Source organism: Lissotriton helveticus, chromosome 7 (assembly GCF_964261635.1).
Source record: "Lissotriton helveticus chromosome 7, aLisHel1.1, whole genome shotgun sequence".
Taxonomy (NCBI): Eukaryota; Metazoa; Chordata; class Amphibia; order Caudata; family Salamandridae; genus Lissotriton; species Lissotriton helveticus.
In genome coordinates, this window is record NC_136068.1 from 371,214,134 (window position 1) to 371,222,806 (window position 8,673).

The window sequence follows — 8,673 nt, forward strand, 5'->3', positions numbered from 1 at the left end:
GTTGTCAATGTCCTTTTCTTTTCCGTGAGAAGCGTATTCTGTATATTTTGTTCTTCTTATCTTAGCCAGAGTCTTTCTGGAATTCCTTCTAGGATTCATTCTCTGCATAAAGCATGTAGTTAGTTAGCCTGTCAACATTCTAATATATTTTCACGAGAATTTGCTATATTCGAAATCTATTGCCCCCTTCTTTTGAAAAAACGTTTTTCTCATACCCAAAATATTAGATTTTAGATTGCATTTGCTTTATATTAGGCAGTGGTTACTAACTTAAAACAAGCATTTGCAATGCAATAGGTCTCGCATTAGGAAACTTTGAGCTATTGGTATGGTAAATGACAATTGTTGTATTAATGTGTTGGTTTTGAAAATCGCTAAATTAATAGCTTTGTCATTTACAATGCCAATAGTTTTAACTTTCGCAAATGTGACACCTATAGCATTTGCAATGCAATATGTGTTGTATTTACATGACTTAGATGTATTGATATTACAAATAACAATGGCTTTTGTTTTAATAATTAATACTTACATAAAAGTTATTGTAATTTATAATGGCAATAGCTTAAACTTTTGTAAATCACTTTTGTGAAGATTATGTTCAGTGTGTTTTATTGTGATGAAAATCCAAGAAGAGAAGTGAAATATTAACATCTTTTTATGACATTTGTAATAAAGCTTGAAATATTGAGAGAACATATTTGAACCTGTTTTTGTTGAATTGTTGCACAGATTGATGCTTTGGTGGCACTGAGTGATGTTGTGGTGGGGCTGAGTGATGCTGTGGCGATGCGATGGATAGAGTGAGTGCGATGGATAGAGTGAGTGAGATGGATAGAGTGAGTGCGATGGATAGAGTGAGTGCGATGGATAGAGTGAGTGCGATGGATAGATAGTGGGAGGGCGATAGAGGGAGGGCGATAGATAGAGGGAGGGCGTTAGATAGACAAATAGAGTGAGGGAGATAGATAGAGTGAGGGCGATAGAGTGAGGGCGAAAGATAGATAGAGTGAGGGTGTTGTGGAGTGTGTGGTTGGGTGTGGTTGTGTGTGTGTGGTTGGGTGTGGTTTTGTGTGTGTGGTTGTGTGGGTGGGTCTGTGTGGTTGTGTGGGTGTGTGTGTGGTGATGTGTGGGTGGTTGTGTGTGTGGGGTTGTGTTTGTAGTGGTGTGTGTGTGTGTGGTGTTGGTTGTGTGTGGTGTGATGTCATATCAGACCTGAGTGTGATGTGCTCTGCTTTGTGTGATGTGGTGTCAGACCTGAGTGTGATGTGCTCTGCTGTGTGTGATGGGATGTCAGGCATGAGTGTGATGTGCTCTGCTGTGTGTGATATGGTGTCAGGCATGAGTGTGATGTGCTCTGCTGTGTGTGATGTGGTGTCAGGCCTGAGTGTGATGTGCTCTGCTGTGTGTGATGTGGTGTCAGACTTGGGTGTTATGTGCTATGCTGTGTTAGGTAAGAGAGAGTGAATAAACAAAGTTTAAATGTGTGCGCTGCTCTGCCCCTTACGGTGCCTGCCAGCTGCTGCTGAAAGGGATGGGCTAAAAGGGAGGAGGGAATGCAAGGAGCACAGCTGTACCCGTGATATGATCAACACATTTTATTTAAAACTTTCACAGAAACCACACAGGTGTGCTGGAAAATGTAGTAAAGGGTGGGCGTTGTTATTAAAGAGCCCAAACCGAACCTTTTTTTGAATGTTTACTGCAACAACGCTCGACTATTTTGGGAATGTACAAACCAGGACGCCCAATATAAACATTGTTTTTCACCTTGCCAAAGTGGGAGAAGCCAGGTCTGAGTGACAGTCGGTGTGATTTTGGGCATGACAGCCTTCAGCGAGCAACGGGGGACGGGGGAACGGATTACTTTGAAGTCTGATACCGATTGCAAGCAAACCAGCATGAGTGCGGAGAGAGGCTCACAAGCTGCCAAATGGTGTGTTCACCCATTCACTGCCTTACTTCGAACTAAGGCAGTCTGTGATAGAATGAAGCAAATGTCATAAAATGCATAGTCGGCATGCTACGAAATAACGTTAACGAACTGCACTCATCGTACCTGTCTGATCGTTTGCATCCTTGTGCATCGCCAAACACCATGCTGCCAATGCCGCAAGGTTCAACTCATGCCACGGAAACCCCAAACAGGACCAAATGACTACAAAGCTAGCAGCAACACACTGGTGCTGTCTCCTGTTTTCAAGTTGTTGAAGTGAAATAGTAAACAGTGACGGGTACATCACTCAGTGTGTGGTGGTTTAAGATTCACTCCGATACCACCAACACAGTCCAAGAAGAAATGGACTACACAAACGTATGCACATATAAGTACAGGGTCAAAACATAAAACACAGCTTTCTTTTTGTCTCTATCATTTTATCTATCTATAAGTTGGAATGTTTGCAATGGTGACACAGTAGAGCTATAGTGGCACAATAAAATTACATGCAAGAAATGGCACAGGTGTGTGCACAGCGAACAGGCAAATGAAGGGATATCGGACTCATGCAGAAATATTGGGCTGCACGTGATGGTATGCAATAAAACCACGGTAGTTGACATCAAGTTGCAGCTTTTGTTAAAATGCGGATTGCTGGTATTAAGACCTCTTGAATTAAACAAACACAGAGCTAAGAAGTATGAAAGAAAATATAAAACGTATTAAACAGAAAGAACGCTGGTTATAAAGCCTCGTCAGATTGTGCATAAAAGAGAGAAAAGTGCCCCATTTCAGGGGAAAAGACAGAGCTATCAGGTTACCACACACACTGCATGTGTTCATACGTACTGCAAAATTATTTTCCCTTTTAAGAAAAGCACAAACAGCATGTGTAGATATGTCATATCATTCCGTAAATGACAACCAGATCATTTCAAATTATGGCTTTATTTGGTTTATATATACATATCTGCAATGCAAAGTTGGAAAAAACACATGGACTAAAAGTCTCTCTTAGAGACCGCACCCACTTTCCATTAGAATACAGAAACAGAAATCTTTAACTATCGACCCTGCATTTATCATTCAATCGAACATATCACAAGCTAGCCTGATAGATTTAAAAAAAAACAATGTGCCTATCTCTTTTTGGGGAGTTAGCACACATTTTTCAGGTATAATAGTACGTACACAAAGACGCCTTTATTTTAACAGTTCACTGCATCTGGTTACCCCCTCCCCACACACACACAATAACAATAAATAAATACCGCCTTCGGGTAAAGTCTGCGCTATATAAAAATGCATAAACACATAAATAAATAAATACCGCCTTCGGGTAAAGTCCGCGCTATATAAAAATGCATAAATAACTAAATACCGCAAATCACCGCCGTCACTCTGCCGGCCTGCGACCAGGAAGTCAGGCAGGCCGGCGCGACAACCGGAAACAGGCAGTAGGAGGGCGGGAGCCTACCCCGCCTCCCACGGAAGAGCCGCGATTGGTTGCAGCACCGGAGCAGGCAGGAGCCTACCCTGCGCCCCGGTGCCGAAGAATGGAGGAAGAGTCCTGCTGCCGGTGAGTGGGGCTTCGCTTTGTGGCTGGCCTGCGAGGGCAGGGGGGGCATGTGTGGGCGCGCGCGTGGCGGCGGGCTGTGTATGTGTGTGAGCGTGCGTGTGTCTTGGAGTCTGTGTGTATGCGTGTGTGACTGTGGGGGGAGGAGGAGGGGGTTGCCTGTCTGGGTGCCTGCGTGTCTGTGTAAGTGTAAATGCGTGTGCGCGTGTGCGCCCATGCAGTGTGTGTATGTGCGCATGCGTGAGTGAGTGTTTGCGCAAGGGAATGTGGACAGGAGAGGGGCACGGCGCCGTGCGCGTTCACGAGGTGAAAACTGAGCTACTCTGCGCTCGTGCACCCTTTCCTGTCCACATTCCCAAAAACGGGCGACATAAGGTCTTTCGCTGACGCGAGACCTAAACATGATGTCCAAATGAAAAACTGTGTCAACTACACCCTAAGAGGCTCAGTTTAGACTCAGCCTGGGACGACTCCTGGTGGCCAACATCGCTAGGAACAGCCCCAGAACCCACCGACCACGCACGCAACCTGGGGATCATCCTCGACTCCGCCCTCTCCATGACCAAGCAGGTCAACGCCGTCTCCGTGTCCTGCTTCAACACCATCCGAATGCTCCGCAAGGTCTTCAAATGGATCCCCCCCCCCCCGACACAAGAAAAACCGTCACCCAGGCCCTCGTCACCAGCAGACTGGACTACGGGAACGCCCTCTACGCAGGAACGAAAACCAAGCTTCTGAGACGGCTGCAACGCATCCAGAACGCCTCAGCACGACTGATCCTCGACGTCCCCCAACGCAGCCACATCACACCACCTGAGAAGCCTGCACTGGCTCCCCATCAACAAGAGGATCACATTCAAACTCCTCATCCACGCACACAAAGCTCTACACAACGCAGGACCAGCATACCTAAACGACAGACTCGGCTTCCACACCCCCACCCACAGTCTCCGCTCTGCCAACCTTGCCCTCGCCACAGTCCCTCGCTTCCGGAAAACCACCGCCGGCGGCAGATCCATCTCCTACCTGGCCGCCAAGACCTGGAACACTCTCCCTACCAACCTACGACAGACCCAGGACCTGCTGGCCTTCAGAAGACTTCTCAAGACCTGGCTCTTCGATCAGTAGCGCCCCCCCTCCCTCCCCCCCAGCGCCTTGAGACCCTCACGGGTAGGTAGCGCACTTTACAAATGCATTGATTGATTGATTGACCTATGTAGCCAGTGCCAATGAACCGTCGTCCTGCTTTCTATCGTTTTGACTCCTGCCAAAGCAAGATGGGTCTATAAGTATAATTCATAATGGTAAATAAGCTATTAAAGGGGGCTTACATCCCACCCTCACTTTTCAGTTATTTGTGCACTTGACACTTACTTTTCTTTGTTTCTATTGGTTGTAGCGTGCTGTTTCCTGTTGTTGTTAGTGTGGGTTTCTTATCAGTGTCCCACGGCCCAAGTACTAATTTTCCTCCGCTTTTATCAACAAACTTCATTGTTATTTGTGAGCAAGCATGTCAGCACCCCTGCTTGTACCCTCCTCCTTCTGTGCCACTTCTCTCACAGAATCTTATCATCTTCGATTGGCTCTGCTTTATCCTCGGCGTACAGCCCACCCCATGCCTCGGCCGCCACAGCTGCATCTCACGCTCACTTCACAGAGCCCTTGCTTTAAATTACAGACAGGTTTTCAGCCTACAAAGTAACCTTTAGTCTGTTGTTGCTCAGCAACACAATGCAGCCTTCTTGTTCTATGCTCTGAGGGAAATGTGTTAAAAATCTAATTGTATTTATGTTTTAACACTCCATAAGAGTGTGCATGCTTTTTGGCAGTCTCTCCTCCTTCTTCGCATTCCTTACAAATAGTTACTTGTAAAAGAGCCCCTTCGCCCACATCCTTGCTTGTACCAGCCCTCAGCACATTAGTCCTGCATGAACTCTTCATTTGCATGGCCGAGGAAAGTTTTATGTTTTTGCAAGGGAGCAGCAGCTGACAGGAGGTTTCCACGCTGCACAGTAAGAATGCCTTTTTTTTTAACCTTTGAATGCGGTATTTGCTTCTGAAACAATGCAAGTCGTCGAGTGATATTACAGGTTTACACAATGCAGGGCTACAACCTAATTATCATTTGCATGCCTTATGCTCTTCGGCCAAGGAATCGAAGCCGAAAGGACAGCAATCACATACATTGTTCTCCTCTCTCATCACACCCCTCCTTCCCTCAGTTTTTTTCCAGCTGGCTACACCACATTTCCTCTCTGCTCCTTGTGTTTTGTCTATAGTGGTTTGTCCTCAGAGACCTGTGGGATGCGCTCAATAAATGCGAGGAACAGCCATGAAGGCCCAGACATAAGTACATCTTAGGACTGCTGAAATGTTGTGTACGGTGCATGGTTCCATTATTAATTTGATTTCTAGCGGTTTGAGGTTCTCAGTTGGAGAAAAGTGCAATGTAAACTTTCTAAAATAGAAACCTGCAAAATGAACTGAATTTAAAGGAAATATAAATGTACTTAATTCCACAATTTACTTCAAACGCAGACCCTTCTACATGTAAAGCACTTGGAGTGTTTACATGAGCACATGTTACATTACACAAGGACACATTTATTTTTACCAGCACCGGGGATTAAGTATTTTTTTTTAATGTTATCTCACACTACATAGGAGTGCATCTACATGCCATCTCCTCTCCTACCTGGTCCTCTTCTCACATTGTCGATACCTGGAAAAGTCCATGTGTTTTCAGGGCCTCTCTATCACTTCTGATCCCCCTCCCAGTTCCTCTCACTTCCTCCAGCTTCGTCCGTGCTTGAACCTTCCCACCCACCCCGTCCCTTGTCCTTCTCCCCACAGACAGCAGTGGCCACCTCATAGACATAAAAGTTGCTGCTTAGTCTACAACTTCTATTTGTTAACTGATTTTTCTCCCACTTCATCCTTTCTTGTTCTAATACTGTTTAAAATCGACAGTTACCCTTTTCAATGATGTGCTTGCACTTCAAATTACAACAAAAAACTTGCAAACAAAAACCACGAAGTACAATATGTGCACATTTTCCTGAAGGATACTGCTAATACGCAGTGGCTGTGTATTGACGTCCATTTAGTAATAGCATTTTCTTTGAACATTTATTCGTTGCAAAAGGCATCAACAGTGAATATATTGAACAGTAGTACCAATTTCAATGATCTCATTCAAAAATGTAATGCTTACTTAGATTCGAGAACTCTTATTTTATTTTTCTCTTCTGGTTTGCTGTCCTAGCAGAGTGAGTTGTAAGCGTCAAGTCTAGGGTATGTCGTATTACAGTACTGGCAAAAAAATGCAAGCACAAAATTACTTTTCTATCATCATATTGCACATTTTAGAAAACAATGCTCTATGTAGAAACAGTGACTATTATAAAACCCCTTAAAGTCTGCTCATTTCCTGCCCACTCTGTTCACAAATCATACAAGCCCTTCAGCTTTATCCTCGCTTCCAGTCTTTATGAAGTTCTTTTTGTTGAGGGAATAAGGGGATGCACGATTTATAGACAAATCCTGTTCTGTAGAGAAAGCCCAGATGACAACATGAGCCTCATGCTTGCATTATTGACCAGATTTCAGAAGTTGTGTCCAGGCTACAGAATGTTCTGAAAGTCTCCAAGGAAACAAAATTAGCCAGAGAGACGCACCATAAATAAGACATTAATAAATACCAGTGAGCTTCTTGGAATGTGGCTCTGGCTGCGAATTCACTATTCCTTTTTGAGCAGATAACATTCCAGACCCCACCCTGGACTCAAGAAGGGAGCACTCGCACACCTGGGTTTTTTGCAATTTTATTAGTCTGCATTAAAACAAACAGCATGATATTCTACAAAGTGCCTTGGTAAACAACCATAAACTAAGAGGTGTAAACACAATCCCATATGACGCGGTCAACGCTATCTGCAGCATAGCTCTTTTTAAAAATACTTGTTTATTGTGCCTACAGCTCAGACAGACAGCTGAAATGGTATCTAATCAAGCATTAAAAAGGGCATTCTGGAACAGAAAAGACTTTCAGAAATATCAAAATAATTGCTACTGAAGACGGTTGAGTGGTTTAATTTGCACATAGTTAAAAGAGAAATCTGAAGCACAATTATTGCCACGCTTCATTACAGGGAGAGGTGACAATGAGATTGGACATGAGACACGGGGACGCCCCAATAAAATGCTTAAATGTTAACTAAAATTGATGTTACTGCACACTACATTGCCATTCTCAATAAACAAGCCATAACACTTTAACAGTGTTTCAGTAACTTATATTGCACAACTGCTCACTAAGCTAAAACGTACAACAAAAACTTATTATTAATCACCTAGGCTAAACTTATTGCATTTACATTTACTTGTTATAATCAACTTCCTATCTTGAAAACTGAATGAAGTCTTTGCTTATGAAATTTCGCAAAACGAATAGGACTAACATTAGTAAAAGTATTACCTTCTTCACCATGCACATCAAAACGATCTCGAAAACGTTCATATTATGCACACTAATGACAGTAATTCCCTTCACAAGGACGCCCACGCCGTTCCTGACATCACTCTGCTCCTACACAACAGCACATCCCACGGTATCAGTGCGGTGGCTACCTTTCCACAAAATGTTGGGACAGTGTTGAAGCTAATAATCAACGGAAGTATTTATGTCTGTAATAACAGCCAAAAGACTTGGGACAAGCCGTGTGCTGACAACCAATCAGAAAAGAGAAAACAGATTCCTCTGGGAGTGTGAAAGCATAGTGCGCTTGAATTGGCCCGAGGAGCATTGTGATGGGATTGGCTAGAGAATTCTTATCAGATACTCATTGGATATGGGGTTCCAGAAATTGGCCTGGGAGCTCACGTGCTAGATGTTCAAAGACTGAAACGCAGTAGCAGCGCGCGTGCGTGCAAGGCATGGAATTTATATATAACATATTGCAGCCTACATCTGTAAGCATGATGTTCCGGAACTGCCCATGGAATAATTTTCCCTGCGTGTTACAATAAACCAGCATCCAGACTTAAGGCAAACAGACGAATGTGAATGAAATCTGTGTGTTATTTTTACACTTGCGGACTTAGGTCTGATTGCCTGGACTTCGCCCTGCAGCAATGTCAGGGTCGCCGTTTGTGACCG

General features: G+C 44.1%; 1 protein-coding gene across 9 annotated transcripts in view; it reads right to left on the minus strand.

The window, feature by feature from the left end:
- Nucleotides 1-8,248, minus strand: part of LOC144768485 (uncharacterized) — a 255,027-nt gene extending 246,779 nt beyond the window's left edge. For 5 of the 9 annotated variants that reach the window (XM_078652184.1, XM_078652183.1, XM_078652181.1 and 2 more), the window contains exons 1-2: nucleotides 7,993-8,231; nucleotides 6,730-6,827 (exon numbers count right to left, since the gene is read on the minus strand). The gene's annotated coding sequence lies outside the window, so the exon portion shown is untranslated. Of the gene's footprint in view, nucleotides 1-6,729; nucleotides 6,828-7,992 lie in introns of all 9 variants that reach the window. The other 4 variants (XM_078652189.1, XM_078652180.1, XM_078652185.1 and 1 more) reach the window with 3 other exon arrangements.
- Between the last annotated feature and the right edge of the window lie 425 nt (nucleotides 8,249-8,673).